This window comes from Nerophis ophidion, linkage group LG10 (genome assembly GCF_033978795.1).
Source record: "Nerophis ophidion isolate RoL-2023_Sa linkage group LG10, RoL_Noph_v1.0, whole genome shotgun sequence".
In the NCBI taxonomy this organism is placed as follows: Eukaryota; Metazoa; Chordata; class Actinopteri; order Syngnathiformes; family Syngnathidae; genus Nerophis; species Nerophis ophidion.
In genome coordinates, this window is record NC_084620.1 from 71,591,859 (window position 1) to 71,609,049 (window position 17,191).

General features: G+C 39.4%; 1 long non-coding RNA gene across 1 annotated transcript in view; it reads left to right on the forward strand.

Moving 5' to 3' along the window:
* The window catches only part of LOC133559949 (uncharacterized), a 120,110-nt gene extending 103,223 nt beyond the window's left edge, over positions 1-16,887 (forward strand). Inside the window, exon 4 of the long non-coding RNA XR_009808355.1 lies at positions 16,735-16,887. This is a non-coding gene — a long non-coding RNA (uncharacterized LOC133559949). The remainder of the gene's footprint in view (positions 1-16,734) is intronic.
* Positions 16,888-17,191: the final 304 nt, after the last annotated feature.

The window sequence follows — 17,191 nt, forward strand, 5'->3', positions numbered from 1 at the left end:
AGCAGTATTTATAATGTCCAGCATGTCCAGCAGTATTTATAATGTCCAGCATGTCCAGCAGTATTTATAATGTCCAGCATGTCCAGCAGTATTTATAATGTCCAGCATGTCCAGCAGTATTTATAATGTCCAGCATGTCCAGCAGTATTTATAATGTCCAGCATGTCCAGCAGTATTTATAATGTCCAGCATGTCCAGCAGTATTTATAATGTCCAGGATGACCAGCAGTATTTATAATGTCCAGCATGTCCAGCAGTATTTATAATGTCCAGCATGACCAGCAGTATTTATAATGTCCAGCATGTCCAGCAGTATTTATAATGTCCAGCATGACCAGCAGTATTTATAATGTCCAGCATGTCCAGCAGTATTTATAATGTCCAGCATGTCCAGCAGTATTTATAATGTCCAGGATGACCAGCAGTATTTATAATGTCCAGCATGTCCAGCAGTATTTATAATGTCCAGCATGTCCAGCAGTATTTATAATGTCCAGCATGACCATGCCGCAGTATTTATAATGTCCAGCATGTCCAGCAGTATTTATAATGTCCAGCATGTCCAGCAGTATTTATAATGTCCAGCATGTCCAGCAGTATTTATAATGTCCAGCATGACCAGCAGTATTTATAATGTCCAGCATGTCCAGCAGTATTTATAATGTCCAGCATGACCAGCAGTATTTATAATGTCCAGCATGTCCAGCAGTATTTATAATGTCCAGCAGTATTTATAATGTCCAGCATGACCAGCAGTATTTATAATGTCCAGCATGTCCAGCAGTATTTATAATGTCCAGCATGACCAGCAGTATTTATAATGTCCAGCATGTCCAGCAGTATTTATAATGTCCAGCATGACCAGCAGTATTTATAATGTCCAGCATGTCCAGCAGTATTTATAATGTCCAGCATGTCCAGCAGTATTTATAATGTCCAGCATGTCCAGCAGTATTTATAATGTCCAGCATGTCCAGCAGTATTTATAATGTCCAGCAGTATTTATAATGTCCAGCATGTCCAGCAGTATTTATAATGTCCAGCATGACCAGCAGTATTTATAATGTCCAGCATGTCCAGCAGTATTTATAATGTCCAGCATGTCCAGCAGTATTTATAATGTCCAGCATGACCAGCAGTATTTATAATGTCCAGCATGTCCAGCAGTATTTATAATGTCCAGCATGTCCAGCAGTATTTATAATGTCCAGCAGTATTTATAATGTCCAGCATGTCCAGCAGTATTTATAATGTCCAGCATGTCCAGCAGTATTTATAATGTCCAGCATGTCCAGCAGTATTTATAATGTCCAGGATGACCAGCAGTATTTATAATGTCCAGCATGTCCAGCAGTATTTATAATGTCCAGCATGACCAGCAGTATTTATAATGTCCAGCATGTCCAGCAGTATTTATAATGTCCAGCATGACCAGCAGTATTTATAATGTCCAGCATGTCCAGCAGTATTTATAATGTCCAGCATGACCAGCAGTATTTATAATGTCCAGCATGACCAGCAGTATTTATAATGTCCAGCATGTCCAGCAGTATTTATAATGTCCAGCATGACCAGCAGTATTTATAATGTCCAGCATGACCAGCAGTATTTATAATGTCCAGCATGTCCAGCAGTATTTATAATGTCCAGCATGACCAGCAGTATTTATAATGTCCAGCATGACCAGCAGTATTTATAATGTCCAGCATGTCCAGCAGTATTTATAATGTCCAGCAGTATTTATAATGTCCAGCATGACCAGCAGTATTTATAATGTCCAGCATGTCCAGCAGTATTTATAATGTCCAGCATGTCCAGCAGTATTTATAATGTCCAGCATGTCCAGCAGTATTTATAATGTCCAGCATGTCCAGCAGTATTTATAATGTCCAGCATGACCAGCAGTATTTATTATGTCCAGCATGTCCAGCAGTATTTATAATGTCCAGCATGTCCAGCAGTATTTATAATGTCCAGCATGACCAGCAGTATTTATAATGTCCAGCATGTCCAGCAGTATTTATAATGTCCAGCATGTCCAGCAGTATTTATAATGTCCAGCATGTCCAGCAGTATTTATAATGTCCAGCAGTATTTATAATGTCCAGCATGTCCAGCAGTATTTATAATGTCCAGCAGTATTTATAATGTCCAGCATGTCCAGCAGTATTTATAATGTCCAGCATGACCAGCAGTATTTATAATGTCCAGCATGTCCAGCAGTATTTATAATGTCCAGCATGTCCAGCAGTATTTATAATGTCCAGCATGACCAGCAGTATTTATAATGTCCAGCATGTCCAGCAGTATTTATAATGTCCAGCATGACCATGCCGCAGTATTTATAATGTCCAGCATGTCCAGCAGTATTTATAATGTCCAGCATGACCAGCAGTATTTATAATGTCCAGCATGACCATGCCGCAGTATTTATAATGTCCAGCATGTCCAGCAGTATTTATAATGTCCAGCATGTCCAGCAGTATTTATAATGTCCAGCAGTATTTATAATGTCCAGCATGACCAGCAGTATTTATAATGTCCAGCATGTCCAGCAGTATTTATAATGTCCAGCATGTCCAGCAGTATTTATAATGTCCAGCATGTCCAGCAGTATTTATAATGTCCAGCATGACCAGCAGTATTTATAATGTCCAGCATGTCCAGCAGTATTTATAATGTCCAGCATGTCCAGCAGTATTTATAATGTCCAGCATGACCATGCCGCAGTATTTATAATGTCCAGCATGTCCAGCAGTATTTATAATGTCCAGCATGTCCAGCAGTATTTATAATGTCCAGCATGTCCAGCAGTATTTATAATGTCCAGCATGTCCAGCAGTATTTATAATGTCCAGCATGACCAGCAGTATTTATAATGTCCAGCATGTCCAGCAGTATTTATAATGTCCAGCATGTCCAGCAGTATTTATAATGTCCAGCATGACCATGCCGCAGTATTTATAATGTCCAGCATGTCCAGCAGTATTTATAATGTCCAGCATGACCAGCAGTATTTATAATGTCCAGCATGTCCATGCCGGCGTCCACCTCCTGTTTGATGTGGTCTGTCAGATAGAGAAGACATGTGTCAGTGGAGTGCTTAGTTCTGAAGCCGGATTGGAATCTGTACATGAGTTTATTAGTAGCAAGGTAGCAGCATGGGTAATGTTTGCTGTGTTGCGAGTGCTAATACGAGCCAAAGAAGGTGCCAATCTGGTAACAAATGAAGGAAGAATGAATTCCTGAGCGTGGGAATATGTCGAACAGACAACCGTAATTTGTCAAGTGTGGGGCAAAAGTGTTGCTACAAAAAAATAGCATTACTGCTAATATGTAGCATCATTTGAAAAGTCACCTACTAGATCAGGGGTTGGGAACCTTTTTAGCTGAGAGAGCCAAGAAGCCAAATATTTGAAAATGTATTTCCCTAAGAACCATATCATATTTTTTTAACACTGAACAAAACTAAACGCGTGCATTTTTAAGTAAGACCAACATTTCCAGAGTATAATAGGTCTCTTATTCTTTGTAATAACATTGTTATTCTGAAGCTAACTGTGGAGGGGGCGTGGCCTGCAGCAAAGCAGGATGTTGCCAGGACCGGCCTCAAAATCAGCGACAGGTGCGTAGACGGCCCACCTGGGCCTTGTTATCTAATCACCTGTCGACCTGTTATAAGCAGCAACCAGGAGGAGAGACAGAGTTGGGGCTGGAGCTGGAGCCAGAGGGCAAATGAGGACGAAAGAGAAAAAGACAATTGCTGGAAAGCAACTGAGAGACTAATTGAAAAATAAAACAATATTGTAACCCTGAAACAGGCTCTCATGTCGGTGCTTGGTGGTCTGAAGAACCCCCAGGAGGGCAAGCCCAAAACTAACCAATAATAAATCAATTACTTCTTACCATTAACGCAACTTCTTGAACATAAAAATGCATGAGAATGTTTTATATTTTGAATGTTATTTTAACACTATGATTACAAGTGGAATCATTCATTACTTATCGTGTTAAACAATGTCAGCTCAGATTTATCCGACAACCGGATGCATTCATCAAAAGAGCCAGATCCGGCTCTAGAGCCATAGGTTCCCTACCCCTGTGCTAGAGAATGAAGAGTGGTTACTCCGCATGTCAACATCTCCGTTCGGTGCCACACCAACAAAATGCCGAAGCAACCATTTCCACATCAACACCCTATGAAGAAAATAGTGAACAACATAAGGAGATAACGTCCGCAGGAACCTACCACATAGCGATTTGATTTCCTATTATGCAGCTCACTTTTATTTGACACTTATTGAAATATCTTGTGTGACATCATGCACAAAAATGCACTTTGTTTTTTAAAATATTGCAGTGGCGTTCTGTACAAAAAGTGCACTTTAATTTAGTGTTGAATTGACATCATGCACAAAAGTGCACTCATAGCTTGTTTTAAAATGTCTCTGATAATCTTGCACTTTCGGTATTGGAAATGACATGAATGTTTGTGCCACTGATGAGTGATAGATTGCAGGTGGTTCTATTTTCTACCCTTCGCCTTCATATTTCACTGTTTGTTGCGTTTCACTGTCGATCGCAAGGGGGTGTGAGGTTCATATTTTGGCAATATTCAGTGTTTTATCCTTCATAGAAAAATTTAAAATTCCATTTTGTTTTTTTAAGGCGGTCTGTCATCCAAACAAACATTATTGCAAAGATTTGTATTAGTGTCCCTAAAAATAGATATTCCGTCCCTCGGACACATTTTTTTCTCTAAATGTGGCCCCGGTGTCAAAATAATTGCCCAGGCCTGATCTGAAACAATATAAAAACAATTACAGATGTCTGATAATATCGGACTGCCGATATTATCGGCCAATAAATGCTTTAAAATGTAATACCGTAAATGATATTACATTATCTGTTTCAAAAAGTAAAATGTATGACTTTTTAAAACGCTGCTGTACAAAGTGGTTCACAGACGTAGGGAGAAGTACAAAGTAGTTACGTCCCCCAGTTATACTTGCCAACCTTCCTGATTTTCCCAGGAGACTCCCAAATTTCAGCACCCCTACCGATAATCTCCCGAAGCAACCGTCCTCTTCCGAATTTTTCCCAGACAATAATAATAGAGGCTACCGGCCCAATCACATAATATCTACGGCTTTTCACACACCCAAGTGAATGCAAGCATACTTGGTCAACAGCCATACAGGTCACACTGAGGGTGGCCGTATAAACAACTTTAACACTGTTACAAATATCTGGCACACTGTGAACCCACACCAAACAACAATGACAAACACATTTCAGGAGAACACCCGCTCCATAACAAAACATAAACACAACAGAACAAATACCCAGCACTAACTCTTCCGGGACGCCACAATATACACCCCTCGCTACCCCCCACCTCAACCTCCTCATGCTCTCTCAGGGAGAGCATGTCCCAAATTCCAAACTGCTGTTTTGAGGTATTTTTAAAAAAAATATAGCACTTTGTGACTTCAATAATAAATATGGCAGTGCCATGTTGGCATTTTTTTTTCTATAACTTGAGTTGATTTATTTTGGAAAAACCTTGTTACATTGTTTAATGCAGTGGTTCTTATCCTGGGTTGGATCGAACTCTAGGGGTTCGGTGAGTCTGCCTCAAGGGTTCGGCGGAGCCAGTCAAGACACACCCGACTCATCCATACTTGCCAACCTTGAGACCACAGAATTTGGGAGATGGGAGGTGTGGGGGTTGAGGTGGGCGGGGTTTGGTGGTAGCGGGGGTGTATATTATAGATTCCGGAAGAATTAGTGCTGCAAGGATTTCTGTTACGTTATGTTACGGTGCGGATGTTCTCCCCAAATGTGTTTGTCATTCTTGTTTGGTGTGGGTTCACATTGTGGTGCGTATTTGTAACCGTGTTGGTGTTGTTTATATGGCCACCCTCAGTGTGACCTGTATGGCTGTTGAGCAAGTATGCCTTGCATATACTTATGTGTATGTAAAAGCCACAGAAATGCTGTGAATGCGCCAACACGCTGTTTGTTTGGAGGAAAATGGGACGTGACGACAGGTTGTAGAGGATGCTAAAGGAAAATGGTTGCCCCAGGAGATTTTTGGGAGGGGCACTGGAATTCCGGATTCTTCCGGAAAAATCGGGAGGGTTGGAAAGTATGGACTCATCGTGTAAATAAAAACTTCTCCATATGGGCGTCTCATGGATACAGCAGAAGTCACACTGATTTGCAGGTGTGCCATATGTTGTGAGTTCATGCACTGTGTTGCTTTTGTTCTTTGAACAAAGTGAAGTTCATGCACGCTTCATTTTGTACACCATGAAAAAAAACATACAACTTGAATTTGAAAAAAAAACATTTTATTTTTCACAAAAGAAGGGTTCGGAGAATGCCCGTATGAAATTAGTGGGCTTCGGAACCTCCAACAAGGTTAAAAGTCTACTGAAACGAGATGTTCTTGGGCGGCATAGCTCGGTTGGTAGAGTGGCCGTGCCAGCAACTTGTGGGTTGCGGGTTCGATTCCCGCTTCCGCCATCCTAGTCACTGCCGTTGTGTCCTTGGGCAAGACACTTGACCCACCTGCTCCCAGTGCCACCCACACTGCTTTAAATGGAACTTAGATATTGGCTTTTACTATGGAAAGCGCTTTGAGTCACTAGAGAAAAGCGCTATATAAATATAATTCACTTCTTATTCAAACGGAGATAGCAGCTCCATTCTATGTGTCATACTTCATCATTTCGAGAAATTGCCATATTTTCGCTGAAAGGATTTAGTAGAGAACATCCACGATAAAGTTTGCAACTTTTGGTCGCTAATAAAAAAGCCTTGCCTGTACCGGAAGTAGCAGACGATGACATCACCGGTGTGAGGGCTCTTCACATCCTCACATTGTTTATAATTGGAGCCTCCAACAAAAAGAGCTATTCGGACCGAGAAAACGATAATTTCCCCGTTAATTTGAGCAAGGATGAAAGATTTGTGGCTGAGGATATTGATAGCGAAGGACTAGAAAAAAAAAATAATAAAGTAAAATTGTGAGCGATTCAGATGTTTTTAGACACATTTACTAGAATAATTCTGGAAGATCCCTTATCTGTTTATTGTTTTAATAGTGTTTTAGTGAGATTTTAAAGATTGTAAAGACATACCTCGAGGTCAGATGGCTGTGGTGAGCACGCAGTGTCTCAGAGAGAAGCCGAGGAGCCAAGCTCACAAGTGCCTTTTTTGACATGACAGCTGCTGCAGGACGACGAATAATCCATTGATGTCTCCGATAAGATATATATCACGATTTCCCCATCCAAAAACATGCTGGTTGACGTAGAGAAAACATGTTAGCTTGAGCGCTCCGCTTCACAACAAACAAAGAAACACCGGCTGTGTCTCGGTGCTAAACACAGCTGCAATCCACCGCTTTCCACCAACAGCATTCTTCTTTGACGTCTCCATTATTAATTGAACAAATTGCAAAAGATTCAGCAACACAGATGTCCAGAATACTGTGTAATTATGCGATTAAAGCAGACGACTTTTAGCCGTGTTTGGTGCTGCGCTAATATTTCCTTACAGTCCGTGACGTCACGCGTACGCATCATCATTCCACGACGTTTTCAACAAGAAACTTGCGGGAAATTAAAAATTGCAATTTAGTAAACTAAAGCGGCCGTATTGGCATGTGTTGCAATGTTAATATTTCATCATTGATATATAAACTATCAGACTGCGTGGTCGCTAGTAGTGGCTTTCAGTAGGTCTTTAAGAACCACTGGTTTAATGCCTTTAAGAACCACTGGTTTAATGCCTTTAAGAACCACTGGTTTAATGCCTTTAAGAACCACTGGTTTAATGCCTTTAAGAACCACTGGTTTAATGCCTTTAAGAACCACTAGTTTAATGCCTTTAAGAACCACTGGTTTAATGCCTTTAAGAACCACTGGTTTAATGCCTTTAACAACCACTGGTTTAATGCCTTTAAGAACCACTGGTTTAATGCCTTTAAGAACCACTGGTTTAATGCCTTTAACAACCACTGGTTTAATGCCTTTAAGAACCACTGGTTTAATGCCTTTAAGAACCACTGGTTTAATGCCTTTAACAACCACTGGTTTAATGCCTTTAAGAACCACTGGTTTAATGCCTTTAAGAACCACTGGTTTAATGCCTTTAAGAACCACTGGTTTAATGCCTTTAAGAACCACTGGTTTAATGCCTTTAAGAACCACTGGTTTAATGCCTTTAACAACCACTGGTTTAATGCCTTTAAGAACCGCTGGTTTAATGCCTTTAAGAACCACTGGTTTAATGCCTTTAACAACCACTGGTTTAATGCCTTTAACAACCACTGGTTTAATGCCTTTAACAACCACTGGTTTAATGCCTTTAAGAACCACTGGTTTAATGCCTTTAAGAACCACTGGTTTAATGCATTTAAGAACCACTGGTTTAATGCCTTTAACAACCACTGGTTTAATGCCTTTAACAACCACTGGTTTAATGCCTTTAAGAACCACTGGTTTAATGCCTTTAAGAACCACTAGTTTAATGCCTTTAAGAACCACTAGTTTAATGCCTTTAAGAACCACTGGTTTAATGCCTTTAAGAACCACTGGTTTAATGCCTTTAAGAACCACTGGTTTAATGCCTTTAAGAACCACTGGTTTAATGCCTTTAAGAACCACTGGTTTAATGCCTTTAAGAACCACTGGTTTAATGCCTTTAAGAACCACTGGTTTAATGCCTTTAAGAACCACTAGTTTAATGCCTTTAAGAACCACTGGTTTAATGCCTTTAAGAACCACTAGTTTAATGCCTTTAAGAACCACTGGTTTAATGCCTTTAACAACCACTGGTTTAATGCCTTTAACAACCACTGGTTTAATGCCTTTAAGAACCACTGGTTTAATGCCTTTAACAACCACTGGTTTAATGCCTTTAACAACCACTGGTTTAATGCCTTTAACAACCACTGGTTTAATGCCTTTAAGAACCACTGGTTTAATGCCTTTAAGAACCACTGGTTTAATGCATTTAAGAACCACTGGTTTAATGCATTTAAGAACCACTGGTTTAATGCCTTTAACAACCACTGGTTTAATGCCTTTAACAACCACTGGTTTAATGCCTTTAAGAACCACTGGTTTAATGCCTTTAAGAACCACTGGTTTAATGCCTTTAAGAACCACTGGTTTAATGCCTTTAAGAACCACTGGTTTAATGCCTTTAAGAACCACTGGTTTAATGCCTTTAAGAACCACTGGTTTAATGCCTTTAAGAACCACTGGTTTAATGCATTTAAGAACCACTGGTTTAATGCCTTTAAGAACCACTGGTTTAATGCCTTTAAGAACCACTGGTTTAATGCCTTTAAGAACCACTGGTTTAATGCCTTTAACAACCACTGGTTTTATGCCTTTAACAACCACTGGTTTAATGCCTTTAACAACCACTGGTTTAATGCCTTTAAGAACCACTGGTTTAATGCCTTTAAGAACCACTGGTTTAATGCATTTAAGAACCACTGGTTTAATGCCTTTAACAACCACTGGTTTAATGCCTTTAAGAACCACTGGTTTAATGCCTTTAAGAACCACTGGTTTAATGCCTTTAAGAACCACTGGTTTAATGCCTTTAAGAACCACTGGTTTAATGCCTTTAAGAACCACTGGTTTAATGCCTTTAAGAACCACTGGTTTAATGCCTTTAAGAACCACTGGTTTAATGCCTTTAAGAACCACTGGTTTAATGCCTTTAAGAACCACTGGTTTAATGCCTTTAAGAACCACTGGTTTAATGCCTTTAAGAACCACTGGTTTAATGCCTTTAAGAACCACTGGTTTAATGCCTTTAAGAACCACTAGTTTAATGCCTTTAAGAACCACTGGTTTAATGCCTTTAAGAACCACTGGTTTAATGCCTTTAACAACCACTGGTTTAATGCCTTTAAGAACCACTGGTTTAATGCCTTTAAGAACCACTGGTTTAATGCCTTTAAGAACCACTGGTTTAATGCCTTTAAGAACCACTGGTTTAATGCCTTTAACAACCACTGGTTTAATGCCTTTAACAACCACTGGTTTAATGCCTTTAACAACCACTGGTTTAATGCCTTTAAGAACCACTGGTTTAATGCCTTTAAGAACCACTGGTTTAATGCATTTAAGAACCACTGGTTTAATGCCTTTAACAACCACTGGTTTAATGCCTTTAACAACCACTGGTTTAATGCCTTTAACAACCACTGGTTTAATGCCTTTAAGAACCACTGGTTTAATGCCTTTAAGAACCACTGGTTTAATGCCTTTAAGAACCCCTGGTTTAATGCCTTTAAGAACCACTGGTTTAATGCCTTTAAGAACCACTGGTTTAATGCCTTTAAGAACCACTGGTTTAATGCCTTTAACAACCACTGGTTTAATGCCTTTAACAACCACTGGTTTAATGCCTTTAACAACCACTGGTTTAATGCCTTTAACAACCACTGGTTTAATGCCTTTAAGAACCACTGGTTTAATGCCTTTAACAACCACTGGTTTAATGCCTTTAAGAACCACTGGTTTAATGCCTTTAAGAACCACTAGTTTAATGCCTTTAAGAACCACTAGTTTAATGCCTTTAAGAACCACTAGTTTAATGCCTTTAAGAACCACTGGTTTAATGCCTTTAAGAACCACTGGTTTAATGCCTTTAAGAACCACTGGTTTAATGCCTTTAAGAACCACTGGTTTAATGCCTTTAAGAACCACTGGTTTAATGCCTTTAAGAACCACTGGTTTAATGCCTTTAAGAACCACTAGTTTAATGCCTTTAAGAACCACTGGTTTAATGCCTTTAAGAACCACTGGTTTAATGCCTTTAAGAACCACTGGTTTAATGCCTTTAACAACCACTGGTTTAATGCCTTTAAGAACCACTGGTTTAATGCCTTTAACAACCACTGGTTTAATGCCTTTAACAACCACTGGTTTAATGCCTTTAACAACCACTGGTTTAATGCCTTTAAGAACCACTGGTTTAATGCATTTAAGAACCACTGGTTTAATGCCTTTAACAACCACTGGTTTAATGCCTTTAAGAACCACTGGTTTAATGCATTTAAGAACCACTGGTTTAATGCCTTTAAGAACCACTGGTTTAATGCCTTTAACAACCACTGGTTTAATGCCTTTAAGAACCACTGGTTTAATGCCTTTAAGAACCACTGGTTTAATGCCTTTAAGAACCACTGGTTTAATGCCTTTAAGAACCACTAGTTTAATGCCTTTAAGAACCACTGGTTTAATGCCTTTAACAACCACTGGTTTAATGCCTTTAAGAACCACTGGTTTAATGCCTTTAAGAACCACTGGTTTAATGCCTTTAACAACCACTGGTTTAATGCCTTTAACAACCACTGGTTTAATGCCTTTAACAACCACTGGTTTAATGCCTTTAAGAACCACTGGTTTAATGCCTTTAAGAACCACTGGTTTAATGCCTTTAAGAACCACTGGTTTAATGCATTTAAGAACCACTGGTTTAATGCCTTTAAGAACCACTGGTTTAATGCCTTTAAGAACCACTGGTTTAATGCCTTTAAGAACCACTGGTTTAATGCCTTTAAGAACCACTGGTTTAATGCCTTTAAGAACCACTGGTTTAATGCCTTTAAGAACCACTGGTTTAATGCCTTTAAGAACCACTGGTTTAATGCCTTTAACAACCACTGGTTTAATGCCTTTAACAACCACTGGTTTAATGCCTTTAAGAACCACTGGTTTAATGCATTTAAGAACCACTGGTTTAATGCCTTTAACAACCACTGGTTTAATGCCTTTAACAACCACTGGTTTAATGCCTTTAAGAACCACTGGTTTAATGCCTTTAAGAACCACTGGTTTAATGCCTTTAAGAACCACTAGTTTAATGCCTTTAAGAACCACTGGTTTAATGCCTTTAAGAACCACTGGTTTAATGCCTTTAAGAACCACTGGTTTAATGCCTTTAAGAACCACTGGTTTAATGCCTTTAAGAACCACTGGTTTAATGCCTTTAAGAACCACTGGTTTAATGCCTTTAAGAACCACTGGTTTAATGCCTTTAAGAACCACTGGTTTAATGCCTTTAAGAACCACTGGTTTAATGCCTTTAAGAACCACTAGTTTAATGCCTTTAAGAACCACTGGTTTAATGCCTTTAAGAACCACTAGTTTAATGCCTTTAAGAACCACTAGTTTAATGCCTTTAAGAACCACTGGTTTAATGCCTTTAACAACCACTGGTTTAATGCCTTTAACAACCACTGGTTTAATGCCTTTAACAACCACTGGTTTAATGCCTTTAAGAACCACTGGTTTAATGCCTTTAAGAACCACTGGTTTAATGCCTTTAAGAACCACTGGTTTAATGCCTTTAACAACCACTGGTTTAATGCCTTTAACAACCACTGGTTTAATGCCTTTAACAACCACTGGTTTAATGCCTTTAACAACCACTGGTTTAATGCCTTTAAGAACCACTGGTTTAATGCCTTTAAGAACCACTGGTTTAATGCATTTAAGAACCACTGGTTTAATGCCTTTAACAACCACTGGTTTAATGCCTTTAAGAACCACTGGTTTAATGCCTTTAAGAACCACTGGTTTAATGCCTTTAAGAACCACTGGTTTAATGCCTTTAAGAACCACTGGTTTAATGCCTTTAAGAACCACTGGTTTAATGCCTTTAACAACCACTGGTTTAATGCCTTTAAGAACCACTGGTTTAATGCCTTTAAGAACCACTGGTTTAATGCCTTTAAGAACCACTGGTTTAATGCCTTTAACAACCACTGGTTTAATGCCTTTAAGAACCACTGGTTTAATGCATTTAAGAACCACTGGTTTAATGCCTTTAAGAACCACTGGTTTAATGCCTTTAACAACCACTGGTTTAATGCCTTTAAGAACCACTGGTTTAATGCATTTAAGAACCACTGGTTTAATGCCTTTAAGAACCACTGGTTTAATGCCTTTAAGAACCACTGGTTTAATGCCTTTAAGAACCACTGGTTTAATGCCTTTAAGAACCACTGGTTTAATGCCTTTAAGAACCACTGGTTTAATGCCTTTAAGAACCACTGGTTTAATGCCTTTAAGAACCACTGGTTTAATGCCTTTAAGAACCACTGGTTTAATGCCTTTAAGAACCACTGGTTTAATGCCTTTAAGAACCACTGGTTTAATGCCTTTAAGAACCACTGGTTTAATGCCTTTAAGAACCACTGGTTTAATGCCTTTAACAACCACTGGTTTAATGCCTTTAAGAACCACTGGTTTAATGCCTTTAAGAACCACTGGTTTAATGCCTTTAACAACCACTGGTTTAATGCCTTTAAGAACCACTAGTTTAATGCCTTTAAGAACCACTGGTTTAATGCCTTTAAGAACCACTGGTTTAATGCCTTTAAGAACCACTGGTTTAATGCCTTTAAGAACCACTGGTTTAATGCCTTTAAGAACCACTGGTTTAATGCATCCAGTGTGGCATCACAACACACAGTTTGGCATATTAATGTGTTAATTCCACAACTGTGGGTTGATATCGGAGATGGCAATTAAAAGTTGAACAATATCGGATATTGGCCAAAAAGCCATTATCGGACATCTCTAAATGAATATATATCTCTAATATTTGCCCCTTGCCTGACACTTCTACAAAGTTTCTTGTGTGTTTGAGCAGGTGTCTTACTGTTAATGACTTTGTCTCCCCTTCCAGTAAAAGAGTCTCTCCTTTTAGTGCTCACTTGTGTTGCTTCTCATCAGCTGGATTAGGCAAGGGAGAGCTCACCTATTGATTTGCGTTTAACCCGCTAACGATCCCCTTGAAGAAAAACACCCGCTTGGAGTTTGCCTCAGGACATAAATGTTGATTTCTGCGGGCCCCGGGAAAGCCAACTCGGCAGTGGCATTACATATTAACAACATCTCCGGTGCTGTTCTTAAAACATGATGAGCAGACTGAAGCTGCCGGATGAATTATTGACTCTGTCCTCTACGCAACCCGATCTTAAAAGTCTTCCCTTGCCTTCTCAAATCGGGGGAAGTCAGTATTTTCCTGCGACTTTAGAGGGCGTGGCTTACTTGTCAACACGCTTGATGCCTGGATTGGGGTTGGGGGCTCCAGCAGCACTGACATCGTTACATCATGAAGCTTATTTTGTGCAGAACAGTCAATACACTTTGTTGTCGCCATACCTTCAGACTTATGAATTCGGGAGATGGGCAGGTGGTGTATATGTTTTCAAGTATTTCTTGTATACAAACACTGTTTCCATATGAGTTGGGAAATGGTGTTAGATGTAAATATAAACAGAATACAATGATTTGCAAATCCTTTTCAAGCCATATTCAGTTGAATATGCTACAAAGACAACATATTTCATGTTCAAACTCATAAATGTATTTTTTTTATCCAATAATTATTAACTTAGAATTTCATGGCTGCAACACGTGCCAAAGTAGTTGGGAAAGGGCATGTTCACCACTGTGTTACATCACCTTTTCTTTTAACAACACTCAATAAACGTTTGGAAACTGAGGAAACTAATTGTTGAAGCTTTGAAAGTGGAATTCTTTCCCATTCTTGTTTTATGTAGAGCTTCAGTCCTTCAACAGTCCGGGGTCTCCGCTGTCGGTTTTTACGCTTCATAATGCGCCGCACATTTTCCATGGGAGACAGGTCTGGACTGAAGTCGGGCCAGGAAAGTGCTGAAATAAGCAGGGGCGTCCATGATAACATTGCTTTAATGACAACATATGTTGTTCCAAAACCTGTATGTACCTTTCAGCATTAATGGTGCCTTCACAGATGTGTAAGTTACCCATGCCTTGGGCACTAATGCACCCCCATACCATCACACATGCTGGCTTTTACACTTTGCGCCTAGAACAATCCGAATGGTTATTTTCTTCTTTGTTCCGGAGGACACCGCGTCCTCTGTTTCCAAATATAATTTGAAATGTGGACTCGTCAGACAACAGAAGTGAATTATATTTATATAGCGTTTTTTCTCTAGTGACTCAAAGGGATTTACATAGTGAAACCCAATATCTAAGTTACATTCAAACCAGTGTGGGTGGCACTGGGAGCAGTTGGGTAAAGTGTCTTGCCCAAGGACACAAAGGCAGTGACTAGGATGGCGGAAGCGGGAATCAAACCTGCAACCCTCAAGTTGCTGGCACGGCCACTCTACCAACCGAGCTAAACCGCCCCAGAACACTTTTCCACTTTGCATCAGTCCATTTTAGATGAGCTCAAGCCCAGCCAAGCCGGTGACGTTTCAGGATGTTGTTGATAAATGGGTTTGGCTTTGCATAGTAGAGTTTTAACTTGCACTTACAGATGTAGCGACCAACTGTAGTTACTGACGGTGGTTTTATGAAGTGTTCCTGAGCCCATGTGGTGATATCCTTTACACACCGATGTCAGTTTTTGATGCAGTGGCGCCTGAGGGATCAAAAGTCTGTAATATCATCGCTTACGTGCAGTGATTTCTCCAGATTCTCTGAACTTTTTGATGATTTTACGGACCGCAGATGGTAAAATCCCTAAATTCCTTGCAATAGCTCGTTGAAAAATGTTGTTCAAGGACACAACGGACGTGACGAGGTTGGTAGAAGGTGGGGATTGAACCAGGAACCCTTGGGTTACTCTACCAACCGATCTATTACCGCCCCAAGAGAGTACCGTGTTAGACTTCGACTTCGACAAACTTTATTGATCCACAGGGGAAATTGTTCCACACGGTAGCTCAGTTACAAAGGAAAGAAAGAATAATGCAAGTATAAAATAGACAAACATGTTGTTGTTTTTTTCCCAATCGCGCCACGTTGATCCCACGTTTGCTGTGGTCTGGAACAACATGGCACTCAATCAGAAATGCAGCCAATGTTACATACAGATAAATGTGTCAGACATGCATAAATTAAATACACAGAGGACATAAGTAAAGGAAATTAAATCAACTCAAATATAGCTACAAACGAGGCCTAATGTTGCAATGTGTACATGCAGCTAGCCTAAATAGCATGTTAGCATGGGTTATTAACACACTACGCAAGTTAATAACATCAACAAAGCTCACCTTTGTGCATTTGTGCACAGCATAAAACATTTGGTGGACAAAATGAGACAAAGGAAACACGTATTTCTGTGGCAGCGTCGGAGAAAGTTGTACATGTAAACAAACTACCGCCAAAACTAGTAGGACAAAACGGCGCTGGCCAAATGCCAAATACTGTCATTTGTGAAGCATCAACAAAAACATAACAAACAGTGGGCTTTTTTTTTAACAATTAGTAAGGTTTGTGTTATGTTTTTAACAATTAGTAAGGTTTGTGTTATGTTTTTAACAATTAGTAAGGTTTGTGTTATGTTTTTAACAATTAGTAAGGTTTGTGTTATGTTTTTAACAATTAGTAAGGTTTGTGTTATGTTTTTAACAATTAGTAAGGTTTGTGTTATGTTTTTAACAATTAGTAAGGTTTGTGTTATGTTTTTAACAATTAGTAAGGTTTGTGTTATGTTTTTAACAATTAGTAAGGTTTGTGTTGTGTTTTTAACAATTAGTAAGGTTTGTGTTATGTTTTTAACAATTAGTAAGGTTTGTGTTATGTTTTTAACAATTTGTAAGGTTTGTGTTATGTTTGTCCTCTTGCAGAAACATTATTCAAATAACCAATATGATTTCCCCCCCATCTTTTTCCCTTCGTGAAACAGCTCCAGGGAGCCACTAGGGCGGCGCTGAAGAGACTCATTGGATCTCAGATTTTATGTCGGGAAAAGCGGTCCAACAAATTTTGCTGGACGATGTGTTGACCTACAAAATATTAATAAGATAATTAACAATAAAACATACCTCTTTGAACGCAATTAACTTGTGTTTTTTCATATATTCTAACATCCATCCATTTCCTACCGCTTGTCCCTTTCGGGGTTGCGGGGAGGTGCTGGAGCCTATCTCAGCTACATTCAGGCGGAAGGCGGTGTACACCATGGACAAGTCGCCACCTCATCACAGGGCCAACACATATAGACAACATTCACATTCACACACTAGGGCCAATTAACGTTGTAATGGAAACGTAAACTTTTGAATACAAAGTTAAAACAAACAAACACAGGGGCGATAGACAGCCTCTGTATCTACCACTCCTTCCCCTCTGTTGCAAGTTTT